General features: G+C 40.8%; 1 protein-coding gene across 2 annotated transcripts in view; it reads right to left on the bottom strand.

The window, feature by feature from the left end:
- The window catches only part of IL12B (interleukin 12B), a 75853-nt gene that overhangs the window by 19474 nt on the left and 35542 nt on the right, over window positions 1–20837 (bottom strand). For both annotated transcript variants that reach the window (NM_213571.2, XM_040646862.2), the window contains exon 2: window positions 5419–5561. The gene's annotated coding sequence lies outside the window, so the exon portion shown is untranslated. The remainder of the gene's footprint in view (window positions 1–5418; window positions 5562–20837) is intronic.

The following is a 20837-nucleotide window of genomic DNA, read 5'->3' as shown; positions in this document are numbered from 1 at the left end:
ATAGATACGGTAGAAACGTGACAACAAATAACACAGCAAAAAACTGCCACCCTTTAAGCACCGATTCTAAAACAACTGAGAAATGCAGCCTGTTTTTTATTTCAGATTTCAGTGCTGAAAGATCTGAACGTACACCTGATCTCATATTGGCAGGGGAAAAAACAAGAGGATAGTTTCACTGCGGTGTTCTGTGTCTTTGTGACTACATATGGCACAAGACACACCAAAGTGCACTGCAGCGCCGCGTCTCAAGGCCTTAACAGCAATGGGGCTAACAGAAATTGACACATATTCCAGTGTTGTTATTGCTACTCCTTTGTGCTTCCAGGCAACACAACATGAGCTAAGAAGGTGAACACTGAGCCAGCTGGTATGGCCCCAAATGCTGAGATGTCAAGTAAGAGAGGAGGAGAGTGAAGCCGTGACAATCAGTTGCTTCATTCAAGAGCAGGTTTCTACTGCCTGAGCTGCATGTGTGCAGAAAGGTGGGGAGCAAAGAGGCTGATCACTGCCCTACAGTTCTTACTGCCTGCTAGCAACAGAACTGGACTGGGTCACAGAGGAAGCAAGACAGGAGAGATGACTGTTTATATTTCCTTTTGTGCAAAGCGAATCAGACACATAGATTTTCATGCCTATGAGATGTTGGGCGTGAACCTACCTACTGTTCCTTTCAGAGCAGATGAATGGTTGGTCAATAACTGCTGTTCAGCAAACAATTTAGGTGTCAAGGTGAGGAGAAAGCCTTGTGTGAGGGAACTTCCACTGAGTACTTTCCCAAAAGAATGATGAAACTGCTTTCCTGCAGTGGCAACATTTATTTCTGCCTCACATAATGCCATGGAGTATGAGGATGTGTCTGGAGTTATTCATATTGGGAACACTGCTCTCCTCCCTTGAGTCTGACATCATCTTGAGTAAATGCATCGCAACAGGTCCACAGAAAAAGTGTCTGTCACAGATGAAGCAGTTGATTAATGTCAGTAAATTCCTGGACCTACGCAGGAATGAGACCTCTTTTAAACCTATTTAAGAAGACATAGATCAGAAAAAAAGAAAAGGAAATGTGTTATATTTAAGATATCCATGGACTTGTACTAAGGATTTTTTGGGTCAAGAATGTAATCCAATGCCTTTTTTTTTTGGTGATCCTATACACAGGACTCTTTGTAGCTGCCAGTGGTGTATCAATACTCCATTCCTGTTAAAACTGACTATTGGCACATACAAGAGCTCGTCTGATCCTGTGTCTTATAGGCCGGTCATTTAGTACCTAACCTACTAAACATTGGCCATGCCTGTCTCCCACAAATCCAAGAAGAGGATGACCTCCACTGGGTTCTGCTCTCGTTATGAGGCAGAAAGCACGATGCTGATGGAACCTGGACTTTCTAGGCTACTGGGAAAAGGAGCTGCCATCTTGTTAAGTAAACAGCAGCTATCACACAGTGACAGTTGACCCTCCTGTATCACTCCCTAACTCTGCTCTGCCCTGCAGCTTAATCTTGTTTTTCTGGAGGGGCAGTCCTCACTCTGTACATTGGAGAAGGAGTAAACAAAACATATTAGAGTCATTCTCCATCCCAACGGTGCAAAGCATAAAGATTCACTGGCTCCCCACATTCCACTTGGCTTAAAATCCATTTAAACCATGAGTTGATCACTCCATTTTTTACCTTACAGCTTTAATTGGATTTTTTTTTTTTTGCTTCTTTCTGTAGCCAGATTTCCTAGTACAGTCCTCAAAGTGCTCAAAATACAAATTCAATTCCTCTGTGCAAGGCTAAACTAAGGCACACAATACATATTGACGTAACGAGCACACCATGAAGTTTCTCCCTACCTCCACTAAACCTTTCCCCAACATTAGAAAGTCAGTAGTCAGTCAAATCTGGGTTCCAGCCACAAATAATGTTACTTCCTTTCCGCAGTAATGGCTAGCATAAAGAAACACCATATGAAAACAGCACACCTGTTATTCACTGTTTATTCCTCTGACTTCAGATGACCAAGCAAACAGCTTGCTTGCATTTACGATATTCCACACTGTAAAACCCCCGATATGGTGAGGCAAAGCTGTACTATCTTCCAACTGGTTACGGAATTTCTAAGTCAAGCAAGAAACAGCAGGAGAAAGCCCTGCATTGCGGAATCTCTTCCATAAACACACATCTGACTACCTCAGAAGTTAATCATTAACATTCCTGTACAACGTTTGTTTGTAGAAGTAATAATAATATCAGTTTTAGATGTTCTGTGTAAATCCTCTCCACCTATAAACTAACACCTGAGAGTTAAAACCAGTTCAGAGAGCCTGACAATCATAATAACAAACCCCGTTGTCACAGGAATTGTTGTTTGCCCAAAGCAAACAGTGTGTCACTCACAATTGCAGATTCCAGTAGAAAACCACTTTTCTCACAGAATGCAGCCCAGGATAGGTAGCTTCATGGTACAGATAGGCCAGAACATCTATGAAATATTATCCCTCATATAAGAACTGCTACCTTCTTACTTTTTGTGTTCAACCAGCTGAATTTAGTGGATGCGGGACTTAACGTCTATGAGCATCCTCACGGGAGAACACGTTGGTGAAGGATCTGCAGGGAGCTTTGTGCTGGCTGAAAGGGCAAGGCTCACTGCGGGCTGCGATCAGCACTGTAAGCCTGGCACCGCTCCATAAGCCAGCTGGCAGAGCCACCACAGACACAGGATGTGGAGTGAGGCAACCATATTCTTTCAGTCACTGCACAGCTTTCCATGGAAGACAAACCAGCATGCTTTGTTGCAGAATTAAGCAAAGAGGAACCTTCTGATCTGCTGCAGAGTTATAAATAACTGACAGCAGTTTTTTTCTTGCAACTGCTAGATGGCAGGTGACAGGGCACGGCCAGGACTTTGAGAACAGAGTCAAAATCCCAAGCAGCCATGAATTTCCATTGTGACACTACTATGATTGCAGTTTCATTAAAGGGAAATACATTTACATTGCCCTTTCCCTAAAATTAATTGTTTGTGAAAAGGAAAATATAGAAATGGGGAGGAAAGAACTCCATTAATATTGTACTATCTTCCATACAAATGCCTCTCTGTGACTGAGCAACTCTGCAACTTTATTTACACACAACCAGTACAACAAATCTATGGAACGGGAAAGGCAGGGAAAGAAACTTAGATTCTCCTAAATAACTTCTATTTTTGTCAAGACAGTGAAGTTGCATCTCATACTGTACTGTCTCTCTGCAGTAATAGGTCATGCAGAGACATCTTCATTGAGAAAGGTCCCATTTGACATGTTTGGTAGTGCTCAGGCTTTTGCTAAGGCTTGAATCAGAAGTGCTAGCAAGCAAGGCAGAAAGAAATGTAGGAGGAAGAACACAGGTAGGTTTCCATTAGCAGTACATATAAAAGCATGTGATATGGATAAGGTATCAGTACAGAACATTGTGGGTAGGCTATGCCTGTTATCACAATCACAAATATTTAGGCATGAGGTTTGCCCTACAGGCTCTGTAGCTCCATTTTTTGTTTTGTATAAAAAGGTATTACTAACACTGAAGTCCAGCAGAATGAAAATAAGTTGAACATTGTTCACAAACAACTTTAGCATACAGAAAGGAAAACAGAAAGCCACTCCTGTTAAAAGAGCTGATCTGGAAAGAAATGGAATCCTGGTCAAAGTTAAAAAAGAAAAAAAAATCCTCTTTGCTTAAGCTTAAGGAATTGTGATAAGAGGTTCTCTTTATAGAAGCAAGCACTTTTCATCAAGGAGTATGAAAGAGAATGCCTTCTGGAAGCTCTCTTTCTCTGTTACTGCCTTTCATTTGGAAGCTCACACCTACCCCATGACCATGTGGGAGGGTTCCTGCATCAGAGATGTAACAGGAACCGAGGGATGGAGCAAGGCATTGCCAGTAACATTCAGCTGCTTTTGACCTTTGCTACAAGCTTTGGATCAGAGACTACCTCTTACCCAGGCCTGGCACCAACATTCAAGTTTCTGTCAACCTTAATCACAATGAAGGCTAACCTGGCTGGAGCTACTGCCTTCCCTCCATGCAGCTACTTCCTGGTACAAGTCAAACACTGCTCCTCTCGTGTCATGTCAGCTGGCAGAAGCTGCCATTTACAGCAAAGAAGAAGTCTTTGCTGTAAATGGAAAGATTTACAGCAAAGAATGGAAGATCTGCATAAGCACATAGCAATGCTGGCTGAATGTGAGAGTCCCATGTCATTCTTCATCACAGAGTGCAGGACAACCCGACCACTTCCAATCCATCCATCGTGGACCCCACAAATTAGCTGAAGCACATAACTTCCTCCTTCACTGCCCCATCCCTGTCCACTGAGGCTACTTTGAGTATTCACTGCATATTCCTCCAGGGGTACAGTATAGATCCTGCTCTGAGCTGAGCAAACCCAGGGACCTCAGCCTCTCCTCATATGTCTTGCCCTGCAGACTCTTTGCAGCTCTCCTGTGGACACTCTAATAGTTTTACGCCTGTCTTGTACTGTGGCACCTTGAATTGCACCCAGTGCTCAGGGTGAGGTTGCACTGGAGTAGAGCAGAGAGGGACAAGCTCTTCCCTTGCCTAGCTGGCAGTCCTGGCCCTGAGGCACTCCAGGTGTTGCCTTCTGCAACTAGCAGTAGCGCCAGTAGCGCTGGCCTTTTGGGCTGCCAGGGCATGCTGCTGGCTCGCTATTTGAAGTCACTGTAGGGGACTGAATGCTATTTCATAACAACAACTTCTTTCTCACACATTCCCAACTTCCCCAGCTCCAATTTTAATTATGGCCATTTTGAAATACGATGAAATTTGTTATGTTAAAGAGGTTGTTGTTTCCTTCTGTGAGCAGCCAGAGGTGGAGTACACACAGCCCTTAATTTGCATATCCTCAGCTTTAGTTCAGCAAAGCTTCCAGTTGCTGATGGGTTATCTAGGGATGTAATAACCAGCTCCAGTCAAAACAACTCTGTGGTTTCATTTACATATTAGGGGAAATAAAACAACACGATGAGTCAGAAGGGGAGCTCTCTTTATTATGTAATAAAATAGTAAACCTTTCAAAGAAGACAATCTGTATTTGCTGTAGTACTTCCCCCAGAACTCTCTGTAAGACCTAACTTGACCACAAAACCAGAAAGTCTGAAACTGGTTCCTTATTGTCACAGGAAAGTGAGCTGTCATAAGAGTCATATGAACATTAAAAGCAGCACGGTCGTGGCGCTTATCAAAGCAGTGGGTTCACACATAAGCGTCTCTGCATCTCCTCCAATTTCTGCAACCTTCTCACTAAGGGAAGAACTCAAGGAACTTGGAAATTCTCACCCTGAATTATTCCTCCACACGTCTCTCACAAATAGAGAAATGTTGTTTGATAAGAAAAATACATGAAAAATATGGCAGGCTTACTTACGTGAGTAAATGGTATCTCCATTCCAAATTGTCTCCATATCCAGAACTGATGGTCGGTAGAAGGTCATATTTCATCAGTATGAAAATTCTTACTGTCACAGTAGGCCAGCTAATAGAATGAAGGATATTCCATGTAGCTGCCATCTGGATGATGGGGAGAAAGAAAGAAGTTTCAAGACCTTTAGATACAGTAAATAAAGGACATTCAATGGGGACAGGTGAGTAATTTGGTCCAGTGAAATATGAAGGGCAGACTGTGAATCAAACCTACAAATTCAGTGACTGATATCTTTCAAAAGTCCCCTGACAGATGAGATGTGCCTGCCAAACTCAAAATTCAATAGAAATGCTAAACACTGCATTAGAAAAAGCAAACCTTACATATTATTTCAAAACAACACTGGAACCCAAGCAACTCCTGACGACATAAAGGGACAGAATGTGCAAAATCTACAACTGTGCAACTGTTGTGTATATCTTGACCAGTTCACCAGTTGCTCTCTAAAAGTTTAATCACCATATTCTAAGTAGAAGAATCTCTCACATTGGAAAATTGATGTTATCTGTTCAAAAAAATGGGAAAGATTTTCATTTTCTGACAAAAACCTTTCAAATACCAATTTCATATGCTTACACGTCACACTGGATATCAACCAATTCTTGTCACGTTTTTCATGTCAATCCATGGCCACGTAACTACGAATAGTGACTTCACACTGACTTCTTCGCAATCAGGATTTGGCTGATAGTTTCTGGGTGCTTAAGAACTGACATTATAACTCTGCTCCATCTAAATAAAAGGCTATTAAACATGATGAAAAACTGTGTTCATTTCACTGGGTCAGGATTGAACTCCTGATATTTACACGTGTTATTCAGAAATGTAGGAACTTGTGGTTGCTCAAAAGGGATTTTAATTTCACACCCCAGATACTATCCAATAAAAAGAAATCAAAAATGGATGTATCTCAAAGACGATAATCAGTGATGAGCTGCTGGCAAAAGAAAGCACTGGAATACACGCTTTATGAATATTTTTCAGCAGAATTTCTGATTTCACAGAAGATCAGAAGTGCTTTGATACAAACTCCTTGTGCAGCATCCATACCAACAACAGAGGATTTTGATTTTCTTCCCCACCCATAGCCACACCACCACCTTCCTAATGGAAGTTGTTCTTCTAGGCTTTTATTTACTTCTTAGTAATTGACCTGCAATTTCAGTAATTTTTGTGGCTATTCTGTCAGTACTTTTCAGTACTCATAAAAACCAAAACCAAACTGGAAATACAGAAGTCCCAGTGTGTGATATCATTTTCACAGTATTTGTCTTCAGGAGCCTTTGGATGCCCACAGACAAAGTAAGGAAAGACACACTGAGAGATAGAGAGGGCCAGTATCGGTTCAAGTAGGATGGGATGTGGGACACACTGAGTAATGGGCTTTGTCCCTGTTTGCTGACAGCAAAGTCACACTGACCACTGGAAGCCCCATATCCTTGTTTGCTCCTGTGAAGAGCCTGCTCCAAAAACTGCAGGCCATGGTTGGTGTCATTCTCTCTCAGCCTTCTGCTCGCCTGCCCCACAAGTTGAACTCCCTGTCCCCCACACTCCAGCCTGTTCTCATATTCTTTCCTCTCTACTGTCAGATCCTTCTTGCAGTGTCTCAGCTGCCCTTCTTACTTCTTAGCCCCACTTTACTCTCCTCTACATCCATCTCATAACAGGCAAGCTGTTTCATCCTCCAGAATTACTGCTAGATTTCTGAAATTCCATTGAGTCTCTTATCCCTTTAACCTCCTTCCTGCTCCCTTCCCTCAAGTGCTGTTCTGTTTTGAACATTATAATACAAATGTCTCTCCCGCTGTTAGTGAAGATCAGGTTTGTGACCACCTGTGGAACCTGAACATCCATAAGTCTATGAGAGTTGATGAGATGTGTCCCAAAGTGCTGAGGGAATTGGCTGATGTAGCCAATCAAACAACTGTTTGGTTGTGAGATCATATCCAGAGAGTGGTGGTCAACGGCTCAACATCCAGATGGACATCAGTGACAAGTGGTGCTCCTCAGGGGTCAGGACTGGGACAAACACTGCTAAATATCTTCATCAATGACACTGACAGCAGAATTGTAAGCTGGACATGAGTCAGCAATGTGCTCTCACAGCTCAGAAAGCCAACTATATGCTGGGCATCCTCCTGTTCAGCCTGGAGAACAGAAGGCTCCAGGGAGACCTGATAGCACCCTGTCAGTATCTAAAGGGGGGGACGTAAGAAAGAACTTAAGAGACTAAGAAAGAACAGAGCCTTTAGTGGGATCTGTTGTGATAGGAGAAGGGGAACTAGTTCCAAACTTAAAGGGGGGAGATATAAATTGTTTCCTTATATTCAACCTACGATAAAGGCAGTGAAGCACTGGCACAGGTTGCCCAGAGAGGTGGTGGATGCCCCATCCTTGGAGACCTTCAGTGCTGGAGAGGCTCTGAGCAGCTGATGGAGCTGTGAGTGTCCCTGTTCATTGCAGGGCAGTTGGACTACAACTTCTGATGTCCCACCCAAATCAAACTATTGTATGATTCTATAAATAAAGTTCTGTGAAACATTTCACTCAAGTATCCTGGCTAAACTTTACATAACTTAGTTTTGCATTTTATATTCAATTCTCATCTTTCCCCATGTTTAGTCCTAAGTTTTGGTTCTGCGCCTTCCTTAATCAAGACATCATCTACAGCATTTAAAACAAACAGATCTCAGATTCTCAAAACTCAGTGATTTTCAAAAAGCTGAATGCAATTGCAGTTTGAATTGCCTTTGTGGATGTTTTCACTAAATCCAGATCTCATTAAAATTTGAGACCACAGCTGATATCAGACTGCCAGAATCTGAAATTTCAGATGTATGTGTGACAAATTCAAGTTGAGCAACTAATGTGTTTTCCAATGTGACTAAAAGTCTCACTTCTGATGTGCCAACAAAGCCCATATGACCAATGCAATTATGCAGTTACATAAGATGATATCAAAACCAAATCTTGTCTCTGGTTTTACAATAAGATCTAATTATGGGAAATGAATTGTTTCAGCTGAAAACTTCACTAGCTTTAGAATTAGAGAACTAATGCTGCAGATAACTCAGCAAAGGACATACAGTAACCTACACTAAAAGTTGTGCTGGTCTCTGTATCACACTGCCTTTTCCTACCTCTTAGTTACACAGCGCAGCATGTTAGGCTAATTAAGCGTAAGAAAGAATCTACTGTGAGCAAATGTTACTTTCCTGGAACCAAAATGACCATCACATTGTAAAAACACAATTTGATTTTATCTCACTGTTGCAGACACATTTTTGGAAGATGAGACAAAAGTGAGGAGTGGAAGGGAGGAGAAAAGGAAAGGAAAAAGGGGAAAGAAAAGGTAAAGGAAAGGAAAATTATACAAGAGCCACGTGGCAGATATTTTTAGTAGAAAAAATACAAGTTGATGTGATTTCGAGATGTGTTAGGGAGCACGAAAGCAAGTGACAGCATGAAAGAACTCTTGAAATGGAATATAGCGCTGTAATCCACATTCTTTAAAAAAGGGCACAGCATCCAGATATCTGCATGGCAAACAGACTGATAAAGATCAACCCATCAAGAGCACTGCCATTCGTTCCGTGCAAGAAGTGTTACCTGATGTGACCTTCCCTTTCACTGTCTTATTACAGTGGCATTTGATGTTGAGAAATTGATAAACTGAAGGATTAAGTTACCTGACTGAAGTAACACAAAGCATGCAGCAGACTGTGCATTTGAGTACCAGATATGTTGTGGTCACTGTTAAGAAGAACGACTTAAGAGTGGGGAAAAAATCATGAAGAATTTGTAGAAGTTGACAGTGATTCTTTTACCCATGAATTAGTTCCAAACTTAATCTCCAGCAACCTAAAGCCACTAATTTCAATGGTAACTTCATAGAAAATTTGAGTAGTTTCCGTCTACATTCTGCTGGATAAATCCCTGTTAAAGACCCGCGTCACAGATGAGCTCATTTACAAGACCAACAATCATAATTCATCTCAAAACTAGTGAAGAGATTTCTAAAAAAAAAAAAAAGTTCCATTCTTCAGGCTGCTTTCCTTTTCTTATTATCCCCTGTACCCATTCATGGTTTTGGCAGAGTAGGACCCATCTGGCCAGCGGTGCTCACATCCAAAGTGCAGTGCTGTGGTACCACAGAACCCTGGTGAGAGAACATAAAAAGGCTTCCCAGATCACAGAGAGAACACAGGAAACTTTGCTTTGCTCCAGATGCACTTACAAGTCCTTCATGCTGGAAATATTGCTACTCCTCACTCATCAGCCTTTGTTTCGAGCTGAGGCCAATAAGCACCACAGTCCAGCACAAAGAGCACATGGTTGGGAAAAAAAAGCAAACGTGGAGAAACAGCAAGATTGCTCCACTTTGCAACAGTATGCTGACAGGTGAGCTGAAGCAGCCTTGTAAATTCACCCAAAGGTCACAGGAGGCTGTAGTGCAGCTCTCCAGCGCAGCCTGGCTCACCAACAGCTTGCAGCCACCTGAATTCCTTACAGCCATTCTGTTAGAGGTGTCACCCCCTCCACACCACATCTTAGGAGTCCCATGTGTCCTCTTCAGCCTAATGCTATTTCTCCATAAACAGTATTTGCAGGGATGAAGCCAGAATCAGAATGACTATGGAAGTGTTTGGAATACAGCAATGTCATAGCTTCTTCAGTGTCTGATACCATTTACTCCACATTGTCTGCCTTCATGAACATCAAAACTCTTGCTTCAGTAAGAACAAGGATGCCATTCTTTAACTGCTTTATGGTTTTAAGTAAGAAAGCAATGTAATCCTTAGATGCTGGACTTTCTGTGTTGTGGGTGGGTGAAACAAGTCCTCAATAGCTTCAGTTCCATGACCTCAAGAGACCTCCAAGACTAAAAGGGGTATGAAATGGGGAAACTCACTGGGACAACTTTCTTCCTCTTTCATTTTCCACATGTGTGAATCTAGTACCCTTCAGTGGAAGATTCAAGATGATGAAAAACTTTGAAAAGAAAGATAAAGCCTTTGAGCAATGGTCAAAGCATTCATACGTCCATCTTAGCTTGAAAAAAAGAAAACAAAATAAAAAACAGATGCCTCAATCACCAAGATCCATTCCTCATCACCACCATCACACAGAGACTTAGTCCAGAGGGCTAAGACCTCAACAGTCTCCCTGAGCCATGAAGTATTCCTCTGAACACCTTTACTATCAAAGGGTATAAAACCAGTGTCTCCTGGTTACATAGCAGGAAAGACCGAGGACATTTTAATGAGCTTTCCAAGACTCCTACAGGAAAGAAAGACCATATCTTGTGCTGCCAGAAACTAGCAAAGAACAGCTAAAACTCTTTCTTGAATCCCACTTAAAAGTCTTCTCTAACTCTCATCCTATTAAGTAGCAGAATATTCGTAATTATCCTAATAGCACATGTGAGCAAAATACGTTCTTAACTGCTTTGAAGGAAACAAACTGAGAGGTTAGACTTAACCAGCATCCTTTAAAAAACATCACCTAAGCAACAGTAGGAGTGTATCACAAACAAACACACCACAGCTGTATCACATTCTACAACCTTGTCATGAATCTCAGTCTCATCCCTCCCGGCAGACGTATACCCACAAGTTTCCCTAGAGGTTTCGCTGCTGCTAAAAGAGAACTGTTTTGTGGATCCCCGCCTTAGAACACTGTCAGAACACCACTGACATAGTATTCCCAAATCAGACTCTCAGTTCTGCAATGTTTTCTCTGTAGTCTTTGAAAATTAGGCAGTTTTGACAACAGCGGTGTGGTTTGAGGGAAAACTCAAATGCACACACAAACCCATATTTAGAATTGAGGAATGGCATAACCTTGAGGTGAACAAAAATTCCACGTTTTCTTTTAAGATTATAAGAAAGGCATCCTTTTCACTGAAAAAGCCTTTTTCATTTCTCTGGAGGCTTCTTTCAAATTCAGATAGTAAAATAAGCTCTCAGCTTCCCAGCCCACAGACGTCAGATTCTATGACAAGCACTTCCACCCTGGAGGTGATTCTCCAAAGCACAGCGTGTCCTGAACTGCAGTTTTCAGTCTCAACTTTGCTTTCTTTGTAGGTCTCACAGGGTTCAGATACGGGCACCGTGCACCTCCTTAATTGGTGTGATGGCCCAAAACAGCTTTAAAAAATGATCACAGCTGTTCAATAGGATGTTAAAACAGTGCATAATTCACATTACAGGCATGGCTATCTTGCCTTGAAGTGGATAAAGGAGGGAATGGAAGCACTGCCAGTGGAAGTCTGTTCACTTAAGTCTTCTTTTGTTTTCTACTATGTTTAAATCCCATTTGCACTTCCCTAGTTCAGAATTACAGCCTAAACCAGGTGAAAAAAACAGTGCATTTTCCAAGGACTGAACCAAACCATGGAAGCCATGGACTGCACTGATGCACCTGTACCATAAGGATTTCACAAAGCACTGGAGGATACCCTATCTCTAGGCAATACACTGCTCTTCTGTATTTTTCCTAGATCTGAAAATTTAGTCAAAGGTTGTCATAAGCAGAAATCAGCATCATATTCAGATTATGGATAACTCAAAATCTGCCCTATTACCAGTGAGCTTGGAAGGTTTGAAATGCAGTTTCTAACTTACTGAAATGTTCCTAAGGACTTGGCTCAGCATTTGTATCACAGTTATATTGCATTAAGTCCCTCAGATGCAGCAGCTGGCACAGGAGAATTTCTGAAGCTTCCACAAGCACTGAATTTTGATCCATGCATCAGGCAGGCATGGGAACGAATCTGACTTTCTGATTCTCTTCAGACACTGTTGTTTATAAAGCTCCTGAGCACCAAGAAGAAACAAATCACATTCTTATCAAGTAAATGTCTCTGTGCCAAAAAGAACAGTAATTACTTCTGCAGTGCCCACCTTTCCCGAATTACAACTCTGGCTCTCCAATGTGAAGAATAACATTCCACTATTTCGTGGCAACGTTATAATGTTTGTTTAGTGTTGCTACCAATACCAGGGCATCAGGAAGCCCAAGTTTTCTATTCCATTTATCTTCTTTTTTATTTAACTTAGCAGCCACCAATCTCTATGTTGTACTTAGACAAGTGGAAGGCCTGCAGAAGCAGCATTATGCTTTGTGACCCGAGCATGCTGTGGGTAATTGCCCATGGGAATAAGATTTAATCAAGATGGTGTGAGAGTGGATCTCTGTTACTAGCAGAAGAAGCTGCAGGGCTGGCACAACCACAGCCTACCTCGTATGGATGTGGTTATCCCAATATAAGCATGCTGAATCAATTTACACTCCTTTCTACAGAGAAACAGCAGAGCTACCAGTCAGCCCAGATTTTCTTAGCACATTTTGAGGCCAAGTGGTTAAGAAACATTCATTACAGCAATAGATCTTATTTTCTTGAGAGATCCAAAGTTCCCTTTTCCATTGTATAGGTAGATTCTAACAAATGTGTGGTAGTCAAAACAAATGGGGAACTGTCATCAGGAAAATAACCAAGATTAGTTCCAGCAGGAGGACTTAAGCTATAGGCCCACTGATAGACAGATGCACTTTTTTGTTGTTGTCATCTTGTTGGACGTGAACAACAAATCAATATAGACCCCACTGTTGCTTCTTACTAGCATAAAGCATGGTCAGAAGGAGGCAGCTCTGTGCATGACCCAAGAGGTCCTACTGAGACACCTGGCACCTCAACAAGGCTGCCTCTGTAGGAAAGCAGGCAACACTGCACCTGGCTGTGCAGGCATGTCATATGAAGAATGCCTTCTAACACAAGAAGTGCTCAAGACAACCCCAGAAAGCATTTCCCTGGAATCTTCATTTTGTGATATTACTGAATCATGCTCACAGAATTACTTAAGGAAAATTGCTCAGTTGCTCACTGATCTGACAACAGAAGAAATTTTGTGAAGTAACACTTGGATTGTTTTCCCCTCTCCTCTGCTGTTGCAATAGACTTGAGCGTGAGCAGGGAAAAAAAGATGTCAGGGCTTACACAAACTTTAAGATGAATCATCTTGTCAACAACCTTAATATTTTAGTTTTCTTTGCCCTTTTATATTTGGCACTTACATTTCTTCTAAGTCAAGTGTGGGTGGAATCAAAATTTCAAGCTTCTAGTGGATATGAAGCTAGTAAATACCTAAAGAGCAAGGTCAGATTATTACCCAAACCTTGAGGCAATCTGGATGACTGTTAAGACCTTTGATTCAGGCTGTGAGGCAGAAGCCTCTGCAAATCAGTAACAAAGCTGTTGTTTGTTCGCTCAAGTTAAATTTGCTCAATGGAGTAATCCAGTCTTTCTTGCTGACTGCTCACTTTGGGATGGACTTCCAGCTTCAGCACCGCCACTGCTGTACCAAATAGTCCCAGCAGAGAGGCATCCAGAAACCTGAACTTCTATTAGAAAACAAAACCAAGCCTAAAAACAAATGTGAACTTTTAAGTTTGAAGACAAAGCAAAAAATTTATGCTAAGGCTATTAAAGTGAAGCTTAGAGAAAATACATAGAAATGAGGACGCTGCTTGATAAGGCAGGTGAAGAATAGAATGAAAACAGACTATTCCATTTTGATGCTGAAGGAAAAGCTGCAGTTTTATTTTGCTTTCTGATATTCCTCCCACATGCTCAAAAAGCACCACCTCCTTGATTTCTGCTATTTCCTTCATCAGACAAGTTTTTCCTTATTTTGAGGGGTGGATATCTCTGTCATTGATGACACTGCATTTGCATTAAAGAGTAGAGCTGATCTTGAGTGAAGACTCAGCATGACTGTGCTCTGGCTGCACACCACCTCACACATGGGATGCTGGAGCAGCACATTGACCTGAAGGAAGGTACCACATGAAGAAGTGATCCCCAAAAGCAGGAACAAAAGAAGGCAGGCTGCAGAAAACAAGTGTTTATTCTGCTCACTAGGTTGGAAAATTAAAGTATAATTACAGTGTGGAGGTATTATGTTTTTTTGAGGAGTAACACTCTGCGAGAACAAGAAACTTGTTTGCAATGATGTAAGAGCTTTTACCACCATCTTAATCAGAAACCTTCAGTTGGTCATTAATAAAGTTTATACATTTGTTAAATTTGCTTTAAATAATGAGCTCCTTGCTTCACTTATTTCCTAATATTAAATTAATTTCAAACACAAAAAAAGGAATACACTAAAAGAAAGGTAACTTTCTTAGGATAGTAAACATGACTTAAACTTCATAGGTAAGAGACCTATGAGAAAACACTTCCTTGGAGAATTTCTAACCAGGATAAACTACAGGTTTTTAAGACCAATTCAGAGATACTTCAGCCTAATTGTTTAGCTGCTGTATTTTTAAAAGCTTTCTACGCCATTCACTCACACACTGAGAACCAAGCAGAAATCTCTTGCTAGAAAGCAGCAGATTATATAGGAACCTGAAGAATTGAATCATACTCGCTTTAACAGAGAGCATCAGAACAAGAACCCACCTGAGCGTATCAAAAAACCCCAATAGAACCAAACCAACACATTTCTATCTTCCAATTTTCTGTTGCTTTATAAAGCTGCTCATCACAGTAATTTATACCCTACAACAAAAAGGGTGTGATTAGGAGGGTGTTTCATCTAGAAACTAGCTGTGAGCTAGCACCTGTGTCCTGCTATCTCTGAACCTTGGAAGGAGGCAAACAGAGCAGTTTCCTTACAAGACAAAGCAAGGTAAGGCAAGATACGGTGAGATTAAAAGAGAATGATTTTACTCAAAAATAATTCAGTTTCTGGGAAATAACAGTCATCACTGAAGCTCCATTAAGGGAGTGAAGATAGTCTCATTAGCAGGCTCCAGAGCTTCAGTGGTAATTCGCTCACTGCCTCTAAGGCTGAAATCAAAAGGGACAGCAAAAACAGAGCGAAGGGCTCTTCTGTACTAGCACTGACTGGACTTACTGGGGGTGGAGAAGTTTGAAGCTTATGGTGATATTCTCAGCAGTTTCAACATCTGCTTTTATCATGAAAAGACTTCAGGTATTCATTCCTATATTCTTATGTTGTGATTGTTCACTGCAGTGAGAAATTGAGACAATGTCTTCTCATACAAGCCCTCAACATTCGAGCTAAACACCACAGAAAGCCTCATCTTAAGATCCTGAAGGGGATGTGACTTCATCTTTGTTCTTAACCTAGGAGAACAAATTAATTCCACATGAAATACCAGGAATGCTGAGAAGTGAGACAGGGAGATTTTTGAGAAGCACCAGCATTTATTAGAATGCTTTGCTTCACTTGCTCTGGCATCTGCTTCAGCAAGGAGGAGAGGATGCAAACACAGGGAATGCTTTGTGACTCTGTAAGTGACACCTTCCTGCTAAGGGTCAAATAAAACTTAGCACCTCCTTGTTCTGCTGTTTAGGCTTTTGGCAATGTTGGGAACAAAATGAAAAAAGCTAAAATGTAAGAAAGTGTAGGGACTTGCATAGACATAAGTACATGCTGTGACAGAAACATCTTTGAAGATTTGAGTCTCTGACATACAGTATCTCTCAAGAATTTGGAGCTGGTGATCTTTTCTTCAGTGGCTTGATGCCTAGTGTTCATTTCAATTTTGGAAGATTAATTCTTGTCTATATGTATACCATAGGATGTTTCCTCCTGTAGGTGTTATGAGAGACAGTCTCTTTCTCATCCCAGACCAATCATGGCACAGTCAGGCTCACCCTGACTTCCCAGTACTGTAAATTGAATCTAGGAGGTTTTTTTCTTGGGTCCCACTTGACCTTGGAACACTCTCTGTAAGAGTAAGACATACGAAGTGAGGCTGGCATGGTGCCTCCCTTGCTTTTCTCACATGCTGGTCTTTTTAATCTAGTATTAAGAACAGCCTTATTTAACTTACACTAGCACTCATCCTACTGTTAGCATTGTGTCCTGCTCTCAAAGGACTTAAAGTACTAATGATTAGAGGACCCTTGAAAATGCAAGTAGAACTGCTGCTATATACAGAGATTACTGGAAATATCCTGGAACCAAAAGGGAAAGTGAGCTTTTAGCAATGAACTGTCACCCAGGACTGGTCATACTGGTGCACTGTAGAAGCCCTAGAAATGCCTTCAGAGAAGCTCTGCCCTTCAGGTGGCAGGGGGGACACAAGGAACCTTGGGCTGACTGGTCTCTGTCCAGCAGGGGATGAACAAGTAAAGCTCCTCCTAAGTTACATGACCCTGAGTGTCACTGTGGTTAGTGCAAGTTAACACTGGCAGTGTTAGTGCCAGATCCAACTAATCTAGAAGTGCTACACTGCTACCTCGGATTGCTCAGAGAACCCAGCTCACTGCATCTGTAAAATGTAATGTTCCTAGCAGTGCCTGAGCTGTGCTGTACTGAGGTTCCATTGACAGAGAGGATGCTCTTTTGGGCAGCCATCTCACTTTGAGATAAGCAAAAGAAACCCAAACCAACAGCTTGGTCTTTGGACTCTCTCACACCCTTGGCCTGAGAAAGTTCTGTATATTTTTCTTCCAGATTCAAACAGACATTCATCTGATCATACTGTGGGAATAGTTTTGTTATTCATTAATATTAAAATCTTGATGTTCCAAGCTTCAATATAGCCTGAATGAATTTCCAATAATATTCTACATTTATTTGAAAACTCTTCATCAAGAATGCTGCCAAGTTTGCTTCGATACAATTCTTATGGAAAGGTTTGCTAGAGGAAAATTGTGCCATTAAACATATTGCATGGAACGTGTGGCTGTTGGACAGGTATGAACATTTGATTGAACTGTTTCTGTTAGTTCCAACAAACAATGGAATCACACTCTAATGATAATTCCAAATTGAATGTTCTGTTCTTATACCCATAATTAGAATCACACTGGTTATTTACATAAGTCATTCTGCCAGAACTGAGCTTATATCACATAACTGATTAACGATGGCTGTGCAAACAGCACGCTGTGAGCATTCACTGAAAACTTCCAATGTAACCAAAGGAAAATATGAAATATAACTGCTCTGAAGTAAGCATCTGAATCTCTTTCTAAATAAAGTAAGTGTGAAAATCACCTGTTTGTTCTAAGATTTATATTCTTGGTTTAACTGAAATTAAACTGACGAGAGAGTGTTAATCCATTAATATTAATAGACACATTGTTCTGGCTGATAATTTTAGAATGACTGAGATTGAACAAACTGAACAATTACATAAACCCTTTCAAAACCCTTAAAAGAATTTGAAATCAGAAATAGCTGAAATCTAAAACAATTTTATTCCCTAGGAACCTTGAATGGTTGTGTTTCCATGACAACCAGAATTAAAAACAAGTTTTTAATATACTGTCCTTTTCTAAGTTCTTAATATTTAACACCATTGCCATTTTGTGTCTCCCATTGCTCACTTAGAACAGGAAGATGTCAGAGAACATAATAACAGATCTCTACCGTTTTCAGGGTGTATTTTTATCTTCCCACCGTGACTCTTTATCCTTTGGTTTTGAGGACTGTTCTTTCAACTTTGGTGAAAACACCAATTCTCACATTTATCTCCCCCAAAGATTTGCTCATTGGGATTTCCCACCCCCCACCCCGTTTTTCTACTTTTTATTTTTTTTTTTAGTAAGTTAAAACGTGTTAAGATTTTAGAGGTCAGGGATGATCAGCTAAAGGACATTGCATGAAAACCCCCACTAACTGCTTGTCCTTACTTTAGATGATGATGCACAAAGGCTCGACCACTAGAGGGTAATATAACACCAGGAAAAGAAAACCCAATGCCCTCCAATTTGAGCTGCGGCCTTTTTTCTGTAATAAGCTCAGATTTTGTTAAAGTTTATTCAGGCCAAATGGAATCACATCTTCCACTGTAGTTGTGCATTTCATTCTCCCATAGCCTCCAACACTAACTATAGAACAAATTCCAAGAACGTTTCCAAGTACTTTTCTTTCACATTGCTGCTGATGCCTTCCTTAGCTGAACTACAGCAACAATGAGGAGAGAAACCTCATCTGAACAGAGGGGACATGTAGTCTGAATTCCAAGGCTAGGAGGCATTTTGTGAACTCAAAGGGAGCACAAGTTTTCTAGGGCTCCTCGGTCACAGTGAGGAGACGTTGCTGCATACACTATGGCAATATTTGGAGCCACAGCCACATGCAAGAAAACCACATTTGTACAAGGTGATGTGTACTTGAGAGAATTAGTACAACCTGGCATTTACGTATATGTGAATTATCTCTACTTCAAAAGCTACGCTGACAGAGTAACCACTTTGTATACTTCAGTGAATACTGAAGCCCTGAAGACAATTGCTGACATTTAATTTTAATGGCATGCCTCAGGCAGATTAGCCCAAATTCCCCTGAAGATGCTAGAAATAGCATACCCTCATTTCTGCAAAAATTTGACCTAATGAAAATTTGGCTTTATGAATGAGAAATGAGTTTTTCCTAATGTAGGAAGTAGAGTTAGAACAGACCTTCCAAGTTGAGTCTAAAATACAGCCAAAGGCCTTGAGAACTCTTCAGCGACCTTTGCAGTCTGGACAGAAGAACCTCTAAATGCTTCCCAGGCACTGAAGACTAGTTCAGGGCTATGGACAACACTTTAGAGCTTACTTACAGAATATATGATATCAAGTGCATCATCCTCTCCATTTTCAAATGATTTAAAAGCCTCAGGTTTCTGCCAGTTTCTTCAGGATAAATACTTTTTTACTGACTCATACAGGAAATTGCTGAATGACATGTAATAGCTGTTGCATTCTCAAGTCTTTATGCACAAGGCCAACACAAAATGTTCTAGGCACCACACTCTGCAAGCTGTTTGATTTTGGTGGGATTTAATTTCCCCAACTTTTCCTTGTTTTCATTTATTCAATGCAAATTAATTTACAGATATGGCCCATGTCAATAGGATCAGTAATGAAAGCTAAGAACTAATCAGGAATATCTATAAACATGACGCTAGACTGACCTGTATTGGATTCAGATCCAAGGCACAGGCAAGAAAAGAAGTGTGTTGTAGCAATACTTTTAAGATAATGAGAAGAAATGCTGTGATTACAATTACAGATAAGTTACCTTTGCTATTTTTCAGAAAGAAAGCAACACATATAATATGTACAGGTAGGCCTGTACACTCAGCAGACCATAGTCCTATTAACAAATCCTAGTCTGTCATCAACAGATTTGTTTTTCATCTTTGGGAGTCCATGAAATGTTTCTCAAGCCCAGAAGAAGTCTGTGGGCCATAGGGTGATGGATTTGTGGTGATGAGGAGAATAGGTGTGGATGAGAGGGGAGAAAGAAAGTATTTCCTACTGGGGTCTGCAGGACCCTAACAGATTAGTCTGTGGTCTACACAGGCAGCACAGTGAGAGTGGGAGAGTCTGCTCCACCTACAACCAAACCTTATGTCTGCTTTGAACCTTCCCTTATTTTATCACTATCTGTACTCTGAAGTTTGGCACACACTTTTTTTTGTTATAGGAGATTGGGAGGCACCCATCAGATCCCACTAATGGCCTCCAAGCCTGAAGTTGTACACACAGCCTTATCTTGTCACCCTCTGAGATCCAAGAAAAACCCCCACAGTCTGAGCCTCTGAAGTTCAGTGTGTGAAAAGTGTCCAAGATCTTGCAGCAAGACTGCTATATACAGCCAGCATGATTTCGTCTAACAGCTCCTGACATGTTACTCCATGATCATATGGCTCCTTCCAAGGCAGAATCCTGAAGGATTTCCTGAGAGGAAATAGATACAAATAATAAGCCACTTCTTTTGGGAGAATTATGGGCTCACAACCATATGTAAAAGACACTCTTACAGTGCCAGATGATACTACTGTACGAAATGAACGCTCAGAACACGTTTCTGATCTGCCGCATTTGCATAAAGAGGTTTGGTCAAGGCAAATTACTACCAAATGTAGACATGTAAGACCAAGAGATGCCATTATCCTATAAAAAAAATAACTAGAATTGTTTAAGTTTAACAAGTATGTGTTCTGTATTAGTCATAACTCACACACTTTGGGATTGTTTCACCACACATGAAACACTTCAATAAAACTAATTAAAAAAGAAATGAGGGTTTGGAAGATCAATGACTACTGGGATTTTCAAACACAATTGTAAAACTCCCACTATACCACTCCAATTGCCACTGAAAATAAAACTGGAAAGGAAAACATTGTTCTTATTCAGACTATGAAAAATATAGTCAGCACAAGCAGTAATGTAAAGACTTTTCAGGCCTCTGATTAAATATTAATTGGATTTTATAAGAAGTGTTATTTTTAATATAGTCTATGGTATTATATTAATGATTGTATCCTGCAGCTCATCCTTTTGGGGAGCATTTCGGTCAAAAGAAAATGTGTTTGTTCGT

Source organism: Gallus gallus, chromosome 13 (genome assembly GCF_016699485.2).
Source record: "Gallus gallus isolate bGalGal1 chromosome 13, bGalGal1.mat.broiler.GRCg7b, whole genome shotgun sequence".
NCBI classification, from domain to species: domain Eukaryota; kingdom Metazoa; phylum Chordata; class Aves; order Galliformes; family Phasianidae; genus Gallus; species Gallus gallus.
Note: the sequence above shows the minus strand (reverse complement) of the source record. Positions and strands in the feature narration are given on the sequence as shown.